The 13480-nt window shown below is 47.0% G+C and overlaps 1 protein-coding gene across 1 annotated transcript in view; it reads left to right on the top strand.

The window, feature by feature from the left end:
* The first annotated feature begins 3620 nt into the window (after positions 1-3620).
* Positions 3621-13480, top strand: part of TEAD4 (TEA domain transcription factor 4) — a 50656-nt gene continuing 40796 nt past the window's right edge. The window contains exon 1 of the mRNA XM_040056425.2: positions 3621-3763. The gene's annotated coding sequence lies outside the window, so the exon portion shown is untranslated. The remainder of the gene's footprint in view (positions 3764-13480) is intronic.

Genomic DNA, 13480 nt, shown 5'->3' with positions numbered 1-13480 from the left:
TGGTTCTTACTGCATTTTCCTACCTTCCATCTAAACCCATTCAACTGTTGAAGTACATTAACATATTTTTTCTGAATCAGGTTCTGAAGTTATACAAGGCTAGGAAGAACATCAAGTTCGACGTGGTTGTATTTTCCTATTTCCACTGAGAGGTGTATGAACCTCGATAAGAGGAGATGGATCTGATAATCAGAAACTGGCACAGCTTTCAACATGCAAGCCCTATTCTTCAAGCACCTCTGTTTTTCCCACTATTTCCATCTGAGCCAAACTAGTCTTAGATGGGAGAGAAAATTAAGTGGGAAACAGAACTGGGCATTTGTTCTTCACACAGTAATATTAGTTGCATACATGCAAATGTAACATGCTTAAAATCCCAGAGAGATCTTAAAGAATCATATTAAATGCTTAAATTGGAATCCTAAAGGCAGGCCTATCAGATGGAAACGGCTCCTAGGCTGTTATGGGCTCTGGGCTTACAAACATAAAAGACAGTGAATGATTTCTTGCTCTTTTGGGGCTGAGTCTCACTCTCACTGAAGTTTTGCTGCTGAATTTGCTAGCAGTAGGACAGGAGGTTTTGTTGCTGTTAGCATAATTATTGTACTTCACTTAGTGTGCTCCTCTACTTGCTGGGATTAACAGCTCTGTAAATCTCTCAGTTGACATTGAATTAGGTTTCCTGTTCCTGGTACAGAAGGCAAGCAAACCCTTCCCTGTGATTTACAAGCTGAGTTAAGAGTTTGTGTGTAGTCCTGTGAAACAGAGCTATGGACAGATTCCTCCTTTTGCAGAGTCAGGAATCTCATCTTTGCCACAGGATCAAACTGTTGTGCCTAACTGCAGTTTGGAACTAGTTCAGAACTAAGGAAGTCCCTTAAGGAATCCTAGAGCCAAGAGATTTGGCCCAGCCTACAGATATGAAAAAGAGTAGAAAACAACGCTGATGTGTAAGGGCTCCCTTGCTAACAGGGAAAACAGCCAGCTCCCACTATGAGGTGGCAACAATAGAAAGCCCTGCCAGGAAATAAGGCAGAGATCCTGTACCAGTGGTATCTCTTGTATCTTTGGAACTGTACACTCTATAGTTTCTGTTTTCTCATTGCATCCCTTAAGGTGTTCCATACTGGATTATTATTTCCTCACTGGAGCTGAAGGTAATTTCTTTTTTTCCAAAATGGGAGAAAAATCCAGAAGCAAACTAACTTCACTTCATGCTTTAAGGTAAAGTCTGTGGTAACCATAACCTGCTCTGGTAATCTAACGTTCAATTTAGAGAATACATGAATGGGTGAATATATTCCAGAGGCTGGAATTTTTGATAATTTAATTTGATTCAATTAACTTCTCCATGCAAGGAGACCCATTGCACTGTCTGCAACAAAACGGCTGAAAGTTTTGGTGAAAACAAAGGATTTTTTTCAAGCTTAATTGAATTGAGCCCTTTATTTATTATAGGGAAAGTAATACTAATTTACTAGGGGGGAGGAAAACGGCTTTATTTTAAAAACTGCGTAAGAAAATCATCCTGATAGAGTACAAATAGAATTGGAGAATTAATCTGATAAGTTTGGCCAACCCTCTCAGCTTTCTGTTCTAAGCAGAATCATTTGGTTCTGCATTAGCTCCAGTAAAAAATCCTAAACAACCCACCACTAAAAACCCTGTATTCTCCTGAGTGAGTTTCCATCTGCAACTGACTAAAGTCCTGCAAACAATTTGTGTGATGATTCACAGGAAGGAATAGGTTTCAATTCCTTCTCTTTGAGCTGTGTTGATTTGGCAAGGAAATGGGAGCAGAACAATGTTAGTCACATAATTAATGAGACCTGGCCTAGAATTCCCGCTAAATTTATGTGATGAAAAGTGAATTACCTTTCATATACATAGGGTTGTTTTAAAATTTTTTATAATTTTCTCATGCTGTTTTTAATATAGGTTAATAGAAACAGTGACTAAATTAATTAATTACAGGGCTTTATGTAAAAAAAGCAGCAAAACACACCCCCCCAAGTTTTAGTGAATTTCATGACATCATCTTATTTATATTGTATATACTCTTCATTCCTACAGTTGTATCAGAAAACCTTATTTTTATGAAATTGATGGGGTTTGCCATCTGGTTTCTGAGGTCTTAGGACCTGTTTCCAGATCTCTGCAACTATCACTGCAACTAATTTGAAAGTTAGGAGTTTTTTAGCTTTGGGTTCTTACAACAAAACTGTTTCTTCAATATGCTGAAGTTTTAAAGCCAACCATGTTGTAAACTCTTCACAGGTAGTTACGTGCATCTGTGTCAAAATCACCTGCTGGAGCCGCGGAAAAGTTTGGGTTGCTGATGCAGCTGCATTCCCTTGAGCCGCTGCTAGGATGTAGTTACATTTACTAAACTTGCTAGTTTCCTACTGCTTTTATTTTGGGGAATGTGGCTTTCCCACCACGGGGCGATTCTCGGTCTCACATCGGCATTTTCTACAGCAGCACGCTGGCATTTCTGTATGAACAGGTACGAAAGGAGCAGCTCCGACGTGAAACTGCGAAAATCCACGGGGAGACACCGCTTTGCGGCTGGGCGGGCGAGCACTCCGCTGCCTGGGCTGTTGTTTCCCGTTGGCTCCGCGGTGCTGGCTGGAAATCACGGCCGGTCTCAGGCTGGAAATCACGGCCGCTCTCTGAGGGGCTCCGCAGCCTCCGGGCCGCGCCTGGCGTGCAGGGAAGCCCGGGAGCCGCGTCCCTGCCCGGGCGGCGCAGGGGTGTTCCCCGGGCCGGAGCCCCTCACGGGCGCTTGGCCCGTCGCCCCAGGGAAAGCACCGGGCAAGCGGCGGCGTTCCCGGGAATCCGAGGCCGGCCCCGTCCGGGCCGCGCACTCCAAGTTCTCCGGCGCCGTGCCTGCTCTCGATTCCTGGAGGCGGCGGCGTCCCGCCCGCTCCCAGCGCTGCCGAGCCGCCCCCTTCCCCCGCTCCCGGCCGCCCGCCCGGAGTTTCCTTCCCCCGCCCCCGCGGGCCCCTCTTCCGGCCATTGCCCGCGTTCCCTCCGCCCCGGTCACACACGGCCCCCGGCCGGGGAGCGCCCGGCCCCGCTGGGTTTTGTTCCCGACTCTGCCTCGGCCCTTCTGCCCCCCGCCCCCCGCCAGTCCCCTCCCAGCCCCGTCCCAGCCCCTGCCTCAGCCGGCAGTCCCTCCCTCCCTCGGCCGCCTTCATTTCATACCAACTCTCATTCCTCGCATTCCTCACTTCCTCCTTTCAAACTCCAGGGGAAATAAAAACCCTCCCTTTTCCTCCCAAACTCCTGCCCAGCCGCCCCCCCGCCCGGGCTCGCCGTCCCGCCGGCCGCGCCGCGCTCCTCAGGTGAGTGTGCGCTTTGTGCCTGCGCTCCCGCCGGCCCGGCTGCCCCCCCGCTGCCGTCCCGTTCCATCCCATCCCGTTCCATCCCGGCCCGGCATTGTTCGCCTCTCCCCGCCGCCGCCGGACCGGCAAGGGGGAGCCCCGCGGGCCCACCCCGGAGCCGCTCCTCGCCAACTTTTTTTCTTCGCGACTTGGCGGCGGCGACGATGCCGAGCGGGAGGCTGAGCCGCCCGCTCCCCCTGTCCCAGCCCCCGCTCCCACCCCTGCGGGCTCGGGGGTGGGGATCGGGCGGGAGCGAGGGGCAGGCGCGCACTAACAGCGCTCGGTGCTCTCTTGGCAGAAAGTCCTGGAGCTGAAGGAGGATTTGAAGGCGGTCCCCGCTGCCCCTGCGGAACGGCAGCCGCTCTTGCCTCGCTCAGGTCAGGACGCGCAGTTCCACGATGGCTTTGGTGCGGGAGACGGGCTGGAAAGGGAGGGTGCGGAGCCGCTCGTGTGCGACGGGCGAGGCACGGGCGTACAAAGGAAGCGATGGGAACATCCTCAGTGGAGCCTCCGGCGGCTTCCCCCGCCGGGAAGGGAAGGGGCTGCCGGCGCTGCCACTTCGGGAACTCGGTCGCTGAAAACTGCAGCGCTAATGAGGAGGAGGGGGAAAAAAAAAAAAAGGTTTCTGTATGGTTCGTAGAGATGCGCTCGGGGAGGCTGGAAAGGAGGAGCAGTGCCTAATGTAGTAAATTTTGATGTAAATTATGGAAGATTATTTTGGGGGGGGGGTAAAAACAAATTAAAAAAATTCATAGGGAAGCCTGTCTGTGAGAAGGTACTTGAGGTTGTAGGGCATTTAGCAAAAGATGAGGGAATGTTTTCCCAGTCCAGTTATTCTGAAGTTAGAGCTGAGTTTTGGTGGCATGCCACAGGAAAGGATTAAAGAAACCCCAAACAAACCAAGCACACACACACACACACACACACACACACAAAAAACCCCACCAAACGAAAAGCTTTCCGGAGTAATCTTTTATCTTACGCAGATAACTCCGTTTAAACAATTTCTTGCATGGGATGCTGAAGATAAGAGGTTTTTTTTTCAGAAGAGAGAAGAAGTAACTACATGTTTTAAGGACTTCTATAAAGTATTTTATAGAGAACGATCACATATGTTAAAAAAAAACCCTAACAAAAACAACCTCAGAACTAACCGCAATTAATTACCAACTTTGTTTTTGTTTAACCTGGAGTTACACGCATGTTGCTTTCTAACCTTAAGAGGTGGGTTCTGCGACTCCTCTGCAAATAAACAGCGCAAAATACTTTTCAAGTGCAGGGGGCCGAGTAGGAGAAGGAGAGGAGATTTCGGGGTTGGATTTATTTTTCTCTTTTCCTGTTTCTGGGGCCAGGTCGGCAGTGCCAGGAGCTGACTGCGGTGGGTGTGTGCGGAGCGAGCAGAGCACTCGTTCACCTGTCTGTCCATCTGTCTGGGTAGACGAGAGAGGTTTTATTGTTCTCCCGCAGAAGGAAGTGGGCAGCAGGACAGGGCAGAGACTGACGGGGAGGAGCGAGAGGAGCAGAAGGGGGGGAAAGCAGAGTGGGTAGGTAGCAAGTGCTGGGGCTGGGCTGGTGCTGCTGTGCAGTCACCTGTGCAATTAAAGCCTTTTATTTCGCTGGCTTGTTCTCATGACGGAGAAGAGCCTGGCATCGTCCTGTAGCGAATACAGAGCCACTTCTTTATTAGGGCTGCTGGATGCTGAGGAACTCTGGTTTTCTCTGGAACTTGAATTTCCAGAGGGAAGCACAGCCAGTCACCTTTTCAGGGGTTTTTTTTGCAGTGGGTGTAGTCACCTTTTTCAGGTTTTCCTAAATCCCAGAGGGAATGTCCCCCTCAAACTTGAGCATGCAACAGTTATCAGTCTCTAAACTGGGCTATCAGCTCATTGCTTGTGTCCTCTTGGAGGTGATCCTGGAAGCAAATAAAATGTGCATGAGAATGGTTACCAGGAATTTCTCCACTGTCTCGGATCATGCCACTTCTTTTGGATTTTTAAATAATTGCTGCTGTTGGTTTTCAAGTATTTTAGGCTATTATTCTGACAAGCACTTCAATGTTGCTGTATTAAAGAACAGCTGTGGGGAAATGGTATGAAAATAGTACTGCCAAGGTTTAAAGAGAAAAAGGGCTCCATGGCACCCTGTCTTGTCTGTGGTTTATGTAAAATCACAGTTGTTGGTTTTCTTACTCAGGTATTAGTTTCACAGAATTCAAGTAGAGTAAGCAGAGTTTTGAGAGGGTTGCTGAGAAGTTTCCAGGAGGTGCAGCTTTCATCTCTGTCTGCATGCTCATTCACAGCTTTCCTGCCTTGGTGTTATGTGTCCTTTTCTGTGTCTTTCAGCTCTTGGTTCCATCCCAGGGCAAGCCAAGGGGTGGGTCCACAAAGAGTTGAGGCTGGCGCTGCTGCGGACCTGTCCCCAGGGCCTCAAAGTGCCCATTTCCTTACTTGTCACATCTCTGTGCTTTGTCACTGGCAGGGACACTGGCACTGCTCTTCACTGCCCCGGGGCTGATCCAGAGCAAAAGTAACGCTCGCTTTTAGCAAGTTCACTTTCAGCCACAGCTGTGTTTTCAGCCACATCTGTTCATTCTCCAGTCAAATTAATCATATGTGGTGTGATAAACATAAGTTAATCGTGTGCTGCTGTGTCTGGAGGAGGGGGTGCAAGGACTAGGAGGTGAAGGGTGGGAGAAGAATGAGGGCATTTTCTTAACAACATTGCTATTTTCCCCTACCTTAAGTAGTTCTTTGGACCATGTCTACAGTTTCTGCTCTGTGAGCACAAAACAATTTTCTGTTTTATCTGACGGTGACTGTATCTTAAGAATGTGAAAATTTCGTGTAACCTTTTTAAAAGATCTATTATACTTTCCCTATAGCTCACATTTGTCTTTTGTTCATTTGTTAGGTTTGGGGTTTGGTTTAGTTCTTCCCTCCCACTCCCCTGTGCTATGTAAAAGTTCTTGGGGCAAGTTTTTCATCACCCAATGTGCACCAGAGAAGTTTTCTTACTCTACTGCAGCAGTTTTTGTCTTGGTGTATATTTTTCTGAAATATTTGGTTATTATTTCTCTCCTCATTTGCGTCTTCTAAGTTCTTACAAGCTGCTAATGAGGGTATAATAATATTTTTCATTTTTCTAGGTCTAGTTATTGGAGGTTTTTTATACTTTTCACTTTCTTTAGTTTATCTGTGTTTCTTTATCAGAATAAGAACCAGTATTCCACGAGTCGGAGTGATTCACCTCTCTCCCTTGCCTGAAGTGATATTTGAGCCCAGGCAGATTAAAGTCACATTGGTCATTTTGCAGCAGAAGCATTTGCCTTGCAGACAACTCTCTCATTTGTTGAGCACTCTCACTCTTGCCTGCCTTTAGCTCCTGCTTCTGGCAGGGCTTTGTCCTTGATTTTATCTCTGGGTTATCTTTGCATCACTTTTTCACGTAGTCCTATTTGTCTCCCTTGCTTCTTCCCTCTTCTTTTTTACACCAACACCCTTTGAGTTGTTTCTATCCACTGGTGTTTGTAAAATTTATTCTGTATCATCTGTAAGTTTCATTAACATTACCTTGAATCAGTCTGAGCTCTTTAAGATGTCAAAGACAACTGCACTAGCAAAGATCCGTGCAGAAACCCAACCCAGTAGATTCCCCCTTTATCTGTCTGTTCTGCTTGTGTCTCATACACATGTATGTCATTATGCATAGTTTTGAAGCCATTAGTTAATTTTCTAATAATATGATCAGTGCTCTCCAAAGCCAATCTGAAGTACTTTTTAGCTGTGATTTCCGTAGGGAGTAACAAATGCTATCTAAAATCTAAACTTACTTTGCTGTGCACTGTGTTCTTTTCACTCTCTACCTTCAGAGCATTTCTATCTTCCTTTGAGGAGCAATCAAGTTTATTAGGAATTACAGTAACCGATGCTCCTCTCTCTCCAGCTTCTGCCAACAGCCACGCTAAATAAATGCCCGGCGTGTTCCTTTGTAGAGCCTTGTAAAAAAGCCATGAATTGGCATGCATGGGGCTCATTACAGGATCTGAGACTAGATTATTAGAGAGTTTTTTAGGGGTAGGAGGTGGTGTTTCGAGTTCTTGGGGTTTTTTGGGGGATGGGGGAAGGGTTTGGTAGTTTTTTTGGTTTTATTGTTCCTGCCGCTTGGGTCCTCCTTTTTCTGGAGATGATGCAGTCACTCCCCTTTGTTTTTAACACCATATGAATTAGACGTTTTCCTGCTAGGGAGGGGCAGGTTTTCCAGTTCCTGGTGCTACTGGCTGAGTCACTGGCTCTGTTTTTCTGTTCTCTTGTAGGTTTATAATTACCTTGTTCTTACCTTGGTTAGAATGTGCTTGCCAAAGGGTAGGTGTTTTACACTCCTGTATTTCTGAGATGTGTGCACCAGTGGCTTTCAGAGCCTGGGTGCAAGCCTTTGAAACGCCTGCTTTGCTATTGCCAAAGAGAAAATAAATCAGCATAGCCCTCGAAGTGCCTCCCTTCCAACAGTATGGTAACCACTGATGACAGATGTCCAGGCAAAGTGTAATCTCCTGTCACCTGGACTGCTTGAACTAAGGAGGAAATGTCAAGAGAACACGGAGCAGGTGTGGGCTGAAATGGAAAGGGAGGATTTCTTAACGTACCCTAAGTTCATTTTACCTGATCACACATCTCCATAGCTCATTGAAATAAAGCTCATTTGTACCAAACTGGCAGGACGTAGGCAGATCTTTTGTTTCAATAATCTTGTCAGCTTAGGGGGAAAAAAAGGTGTAAAAGAGAGGTTTGTGTAAGAAGATTATATCCAAGCACACTCACTGCTCTTTGAATTATCTTTATAAAAATAAAACAAGAAAATTCTATTTGTTTCTCTTCCTCCACGCGTTTGTGACGGATCTATGTGATCAGAAAAGAAAAGAACGGTGCAGGTGGAACATGTAAATCTCTGCTTCTATCCAGCCAGCATGCAAACTGAAAAGCAGAGTTAGCAGCATCTTTTTCCACTGCTTTTGGTCACAGGTTTCATTTGTAAGAACGCAATTTAAAAACTGTAGTAGAGACTGTGGTTGGCTGTATCCCTTTAAGGATCTAGTTTTGCTTGGCTAGCTGCCCTTGTTCTCCTGTAGATGAATCCAGCAGAAGGTATATAACCTGTTGACCTTCCTGGCGAGAAGGGTCTGGAAGGGCAAAGAGATAAATCAGAAGGTTCATGCTTTCCTGTCGTATCTGGGGACAAGTTTGTTTTTCAGTTTTTCACTTTTTTTACTGATTCCTGTTTGAGGGTTGGGGTTGTAATTACAGATTCTCATGATTTTCATTTGCCTTCTGTGAAATTGCTCTGTGTTCAATGGGTTGGAGATGATGGCATGTTTATGCCACATTTGGAGAGAGGAAAGAGTTCTGAACTCAAAATTATACTGGAGTTGAGGGTGGTTTTACTGTCTCATGTGCCAAACCAGTAGAAGCACTGGAATCTGGCAAAAATTCCTGGTGTGTGTTTGCTAGGAAATTTCACACTGTTTTAAAGACAGGGTGACTTCCCCCAGTGTCAGCCTTAGGAGCTGGATGTGTAAGCAGTGAATGCTGATCTGCTGCATGATCCAGATGGGGTGTGTGCTCCAAAGCTGAGCTGGGGGGGTGTCTGAATACCCCAGCAGAGTGCAGCTGGGTTGGTAGCCATGGGTAGGGTTCATTCATGTGATGCAGGTGTTTCATCGTGGCTGTTCTTTACAAGGCCATTGCCATATGACAAGCACCAGACCCCTTTAAGCTCGTGCCTGACTACTGCTAAAATCAAAGCTGCTAAAATCAAAGCACATGTGCAGTTGGTGGACTGAAGGAGGAAAAGTCGACAGAGCACAAGCATTTGTGCCATTTTATATACCTGTTCTGTCTGTTAGTGATTTGCATTTGTCTTGAGCCTTTAGTAGAGGGCTTAGTCCTGACCAGACAGGTCATGCCCACAACACAGACCACCTGCAAGCACCACAGAATGGGAAATTTGACTGCATTCATGGGTTGTGTGATCACTTTCTGTCTATTCTCTTTAAGTCTCTTATCCCAGATAGAGCTATTTCTTTTCTTGGAGACCGACTGCAGTTTTGCAGCTGAACATTTTCACTGCATTGGTTGAGATTTGCAAGCATCTCTCTCTTGTCTGAGCTCATATTCAGTTCTGTCATTAGTGTCATGGGAAGCTAAGTATGTCACAGTTGTGAGGCTTTGCTGGAACATCTATGAGTCTTAGACAAGAGGCCGAAAGATGTCATGAGCAGGAGGCAGGATTAGAAAATAAGAATTTGATTTTGATATCATAAAGTGGGCTTTGTGAGTCTCAGCTTCATATTGTCGGCAAACCCTTAAAAGATACTCTATTTCCAAACAGTGTTAAACACGAGCCCCTCTGAAGTTACCTCTTGTAATTGCAAATCACTTTTAAACGTAACCTTTTCTTGTCTTGAAGTTCTTGTCTAGATTTTAACCTTATTCTGATTTTTCCATTGGGTGCTTCACTTACATCTTTGTGCTCTATTTTTTTTTTCATAGGTAAAATGGGGGCTTTTGAGCCCATTGGTGAGATTTTCTGGACCACTGAGTTTCAGCAAGCTTAGGAGCAAGGATTTTTTAGGTTTCTATTGAAATTCCCTATTCTTTCATAATTAAGTGACTAATACTCTTTAGGAAAATGCTCGGCTCGATTCATTTCTAGCTTGGTTTGGTAATTCTCAAGTCATTTTACTCAGTCAATATCTACACTTGTCTGTACATAAAGGGACAGTTAAAATTTTCCTGTGTTAGCTGACACTACCAAGGCTTCAGTGATAGAAAAGGCATGTGATGATCTGACTCCCTCCTGCTTCCTCGCTTTCTAACCATCTCCAGGGAGAATGACTCCTGGTGACTGCTGCTGCTAGCACGAGGGTGACTAACCATTTTCACCCTGCCACAACCTTCATCTGTTTGGGAAGCTGTGAAACACATGCCACATGTCTTGGAAAGTCAGGGAGAATGGGAGCTCTGGGAACAGTTCCCACATGGGAGATAACAGTGACTCCCCAGGAATTCCACTGTTCCTTTGAGAGCTGGGGCCAGCCCAGTGCGTGGCTCGATCCCAGCACAACCTGGCAGTGTCAATCTCTGCTGCCCTTGCTGGCTCGTTTTTCTCTCCCAGCTGAGACATAAATCACCCAGTGGTCATTTTGTCAGTCCCAGGCCGGTGGCCTTGCGATGTGGCCTGTGTGTGGGAGCTGGGCACGGGCTGCCCATTGCTCAGGATCCATCCCTGGGCTGGCCACCCTTAGACTGGTGGGATCAGAGCTGCCCTTTGGGTTTTGCTGTTGGGTTGTGGGGTTTTTTCTCCCCTCCTTAGGGCAGCAAGGCTCTGTGCTCTGTTTCCTTTATCTCAAATGTAACTGATTGGGTGGTGTGCAGGGCCACACACAGCCTTTATCTCATCGCATCCTGTTCGACTGCATTATCCAGGGCTGCACTGATAGAAGTCCTCCTCTCTCCTTGCTTTGATTTATATCACTCTGCTGGACACTACATCCTCTCTCTGTTTCAGCCAGAGCTGGCTACTGCAATCATTTAAGAGTTGTTTTGCTTTGCTCGGGAAGTCAGGTGCCTTTAGAACAGCAGCTGCTGCAGGCAGTTTCGGCGTAGCAAACAAACCAAGCTTGATTTTGTGTTAGGCACTGTGACAAGCATTCAGCTGGAGCCCAGCCTCCTGTTGGATATCTATCAAACTATCTGAGGCTAGTAGTGCTTGTTCCTTTGTAAACCAGTCCCATTCAGCGTTGAGACAGAGACAAAAATCTCACCGTGCAGCCTGTGGATGTAATGAGTGCATTACTCTGCCCAATACAGAGAGGCAAATCTCGGCTCTTTCCTCCTTGCCTGCCGCTGCTGGTAGTTAAGGGTTTTATACAGCCAGTAACACTTACCTTAACCGGTTTTATTCATGGGATTATGCAGCGCTACTCTGCTCTCCTGGGTGGATTGGGCTATTCACCGGGAACAGCCAGCATCACTCAGGATTGCAGGAGGCCCGGGGCCAAAAAGTGAGATGCCAGCCAGGCTCAGCCTCTGGCTGAGCCGTTCTGGGGTGTTTGAGCGAAGCTCTCTCAGAGGCCCAGCAAACTGTACCCACCAACTCCACTGTCCCCAGGTTGCTTTAATGGTGGGAGTGCAGCTCCTAAGGAGCCTGAGGAACTGGTTGCTGTCTGGTGCTGCAGGAGTGCTGTTACCTTCCTAGGTACAGTTCAGTGCCAGCTGGTCTTGCTTCAGTTGCATCTTTATTTTTTTTCCTGTTGAGACCCTATAAACATGTCCACCATTTTTGCCCTCTTCTGTCTGCGAGCTTTAAAAAAATCTTATTTATCCTTGAATACCTGCTTTCTCACCTTTTCCCTTTCCAGTAAGTTTTTCCTGCAATCTTTGAGTTGCACCGTCTGGGAGCTACTCATCTACTGATTTCACTGCTTTTTCTCTTTCAGAGGAACTAAGCTTTTCTTATAGTGTCCCATAGAATTTCCCAGACTTCTTCCTCTTGTAAGTTTGAATGCTATCTTCCATCTTGTACCTCGAGCAATGGGTTTCTTATTATTCCAAGTTGTTGCTTCCCTAAACCCAAATTTCCTCGTATCACTGCGCAGTGGAAGTTCATTTGCTAGGTGTTCTAGATGGGAGTAAGTGGCTGTTTGCTCCTGTTTCCAGGTTTTCTTATTGTTTTAAATATATATAAGAAACTCTATAGCTTGAGCAGCAGGATATCACCTGTTGTGTCTGACCTGATTTTATTTATTTATTTTTTTTTTTAAATTCTCTGACTGCTGCTCAGATATGAAAATGTTGCGGTTCGAACCCCCTGCAGCAGCGGCACTTGGCTCACGTTACCGAGGTAGCGAATGCCGGAATCGTTTGGGTTTGTTTGCATTTCAATGGCACCGAGGAGTACCTATGAGGCGAAGCAATCCCCGCCAGCCCAGCCCGCAGTCCCAGGGCGTGAGGCCCAGGGTGCAGGGATGTTCCCGGTGGGAGGCGGCGGCTCTCTGCGGGCGCAGGCGGCTCCGGGGCAGGAGCGGCAGCGCCGGTCCGACCGCGCCGGGCTGTGGCGGCCGGAGCCCCGGCGCGGCGGGGGTGAGTGAGCCGGATCTCTGCCCGCTGCGCTGGGCTCCGTCCCGGCACGGAAAGGGGGCGGCCGTGGCGTGGCGGGAGTCTCTCGGGCAGGGCAGCTCTAAGGAGAAAGAACAACTGGAGGCAGCCGGCTGCAATTTTTCAGATCCTCGGGAAAGTATGATTTCGTGTCGAGCAGCTGCCGCAAACGCTTAAGAGGGAGCTGTTACGGACAGTAATGACTGAGGGATTAATGTTAGAAAGCAGATGTGTCAGGCTGCGGAGTCTGTTTAAAGATGTGCTCCCTGTCAATGGGATCTTGCTGAAGGGCTCTTGGCAGCTGTCTGGCCCTGCAGGATCTCTGAATCTCAATGAGATACCATGTGTGAAAGGAGAGAGAGTTAGCGTTGAAATTATCAGAATTGGAACGCTTTAACCAAAGCTGCCGGAGCTGAAAGATTTTTGTGTTTTCTGTTGGTTTTGCTTTGTGAGCGACTCGTTAAGAAATGACCGTGGCAGAAAGAAAAAGAGGGAAAAAGAGTGAGTAAGAAACAGTATTTGGAGAGAAGGAAACATCAGGAAGGAAGATAGGGGAGACTGTGGTGAGGAGGTGGATGTGCTCTGAGGGACCTTGTGTCTCTGAACCTGGGAGAGAGCCCATGACTGGAGCCTACAAAGAAAGATAGTTAATCATCTCTCAGCAAAATAAGAGTGAGATCAGAATAAAGAAAACTGTAAGGGTACAGTTTTGTAACAGAACTACAAAAGCCAAGGAGTGGGGCAGAAGTTCAGGCCTGGGGAATCCCAAGAGAACAAACCCCGAGCCCTGTGTCCTCTGGCAAAACTTGCCATTATGAATATGGGACATCCTCTCACTACCCTGTTCCTCAGAACTGTGCCTGGTGAGGGAATTCAGATGGGAAAGGAATTGTCTGAGCATGTCTGGGATGTCTTCTTAGTGCTTTTGGAATCAAATTCCCT

The sequence above is a fragment of the Hirundo rustica genome, chromosome 2, assembly GCF_015227805.2.
Source record: "Hirundo rustica isolate bHirRus1 chromosome 2, bHirRus1.pri.v3, whole genome shotgun sequence".
NCBI lineage: Eukaryota > Metazoa > Chordata > Aves > Passeriformes > Hirundinidae > Hirundo > Hirundo rustica.
Note: the sequence above shows the minus strand (reverse complement) of the source record. Positions and strands in the feature narration are given on the sequence as shown.